The sequence below is a fragment of the Bos indicus genome, unplaced genomic scaffold, assembly GCF_029378745.1.
Source record: "Bos indicus isolate NIAB-ARS_2022 breed Sahiwal x Tharparkar unplaced genomic scaffold, NIAB-ARS_B.indTharparkar_mat_pri_1.0 scaffold_95, whole genome shotgun sequence".
Classification (NCBI taxonomy): Eukaryota; Metazoa; Chordata; class Mammalia; order Artiodactyla; family Bovidae; genus Bos; species Bos indicus.
The window spans coordinates 94890-96997 of NW_027223747.1; the positions used below are offsets into that span (position 1 = coordinate 94890).

Sequence of the window (2108 nt, forward strand, 5' to 3'; positions counted from 1 at the left end):
CGTCTGTCTGCCCTCTGATGCCCTCTCTCAGTGCCTGCCGTCTTACTTGGGTTTCTCTTACCTTGGACATGGGGTATCTCTTCATGGCAGCTCCAGCAAAGCACAGCCGCTTCTCCTTACCTCAGACGTGAGGTAGCGCCTCTTAGCTGCCGCCCCTGACCTTGGACGTGCGGTAGCTCCTCCCAGCCACACTCCTGCGCTGTGGGGGACCCCAAAAAATGGCCTCTGAAAGGCACACTAGCTTTTGCCCAAAGCAGTGAGAGAACTCAGAATCTCCTTACTTTCAGTCCTTCGGGGCCCTCAGTCGGAATCCGGGTCTCAGGGACCCATGCCGCATGTCCCCATCTGTCTCTCTCCATCAGGTTTCCTAGACGACCCCTACTCGACCTTTCATGCCCACATCATCTCTTGGAAAGGATTCTGAGGTTCCCTTCGGTCCAGGTCTTTCTCCTATATTCAAAAGCCTGAAGGATCAAAAGCTCTCCTAACATTCTGAAGCTCCCCTTCTAACTATGCTTATCTCTCAGGTCGGGAGAGAACCAAGCTTCCCCCACCCCTGAACATCCTAAAGAATTCCCTTGTAACTACTCCTGCTTCTCAGGGTGGGGAAGGACCAAGCTTGCCCCACTCCTGCAAATTCCCTTAACCCTTCAGATCCTTCTGATGGGACAAAGACCTCCCTTCCCACCAGAGGGACAATCCACGATTTGTGTCAGCTGATCTCCCCTGACAGCAGAGTCAATTTGCGCACTATTTGGCCTATAATTCAGGTATAAACTATGACTACAGAAAGGAAAGGTGACTTTAGGACACCGGATAGCCATGATGTTCTTTAGACTCCAGAGAAAACTGGTTAAACTGAAAGTTTTTTTTCTTGGAAACTGCGAAACCAGTTCTTTTTGCATATGCAATTAAAAACAAGTTTGTTAAAAAGACTGCCTAGGGAAAAGCTTGAAGTTAACCCTTTTCATATCCCTGAAATACACAGCCCACTTTGCCTGAGACCTCAGCCTTGGGCAAATTAGAACTTCAAAAAAATGGCGGAGGGTAGGGGGTACAGTCAAAGAGACATTTTAAATGTCAGGTGGAAAACTATGAGATTTCTGTCTGTCTGTCTCGATTTATGTATGTCTCAGTGTGTGTCTTGTGTTTGTTTGTTTGTTTGTTTTAATAATATTGCCAAAATGGTAAATGAGTTCTAATTTTATTGGCGTAAAGAAAAGTTGAAGAATAAAAACTCTTAAAGGAAGGGTTGGGGGGAGTGGGTGGTTTGTTTCACTTAGCGGCTCTCTAGTTGTTCCACCTCCAGTTGTTGAAAAGCCTGTCCTTTCAGGATGCTGGTTGAAAGTCAGCTGGCCATACATTTGCGGGTCACATTTCCCTGGTGGCTCAGATGGTAAAGCGCCTGCCTACAATGCAGGAGACCCGGGTTCAATCCCTGGGTCAGGAAGATCTCCTGGGGAAGGAAATGGCAACCCACACCAATGTTCTTGCCTGGAGAATCCCAGGGATGGGGAGCCTGGTGGGCTGCCATCTATGGGGTCGCACAGAGTCGGACATGGCTGAAGTGACTTAGCAGAAGAGTCATTAACATTAAGCATAATATTTTAATTGTGCCTAGATTTATTATAAGTTAAATATTGTTATATTATTATATCTGTTACAAGTTTGTCAACAAGGAAAGTACCCCTAGGAAAAAAAAACTCATAAAAAATGTAAATGAGATATGAACTTTTAGATAAACTATTAAGAATAATTATATTTTAAGAATGTCTGTCTAAAATAGTCTCTCCAGATTGGGGTAACTTGAATTTCTGCTGCTGCTGCTGCTGCTAAGTCGCTTCAGTTGTATCCGACTCTGTGCGACCCCATAGATGGCAGCCCACCAGGCTTCCCCCGTCCCTGGGATTCTCCAGGCAAGAACACTGGAGTGGGTTGCCATTTCCTTCTCCAATGCATGAAAGTGAAAAGTGAAAGGGAAGTCACTTAGTCGTTTCCGACTCTTAGTGACCCCATGGGATTTTCCAGGCAAGAGTACTGGAGTGGGCTGCCATTGCCTTCTCAACTTGAATTTCTAGGGGGATGCTAAACTAAGTGACAGAAGCATA

At 46.0% G+C, this 2108-nt stretch overlaps 1 non-coding gene across 1 annotated transcript; it reads left to right on the forward strand.

Moving 5' to 3' along the window:
* The first annotated feature begins 1378 nt into the window (after positions 1-1378).
* On the forward strand, positions 1379-1451 carry TRNAC-ACA (transfer RNA cysteine (anticodon ACA)). Its single transcript has one exon. It is a non-coding gene; the product is annotated as a tRNA-Cys (tRNA).
* Positions 1452-2108: the final 657 nt, after the last annotated feature.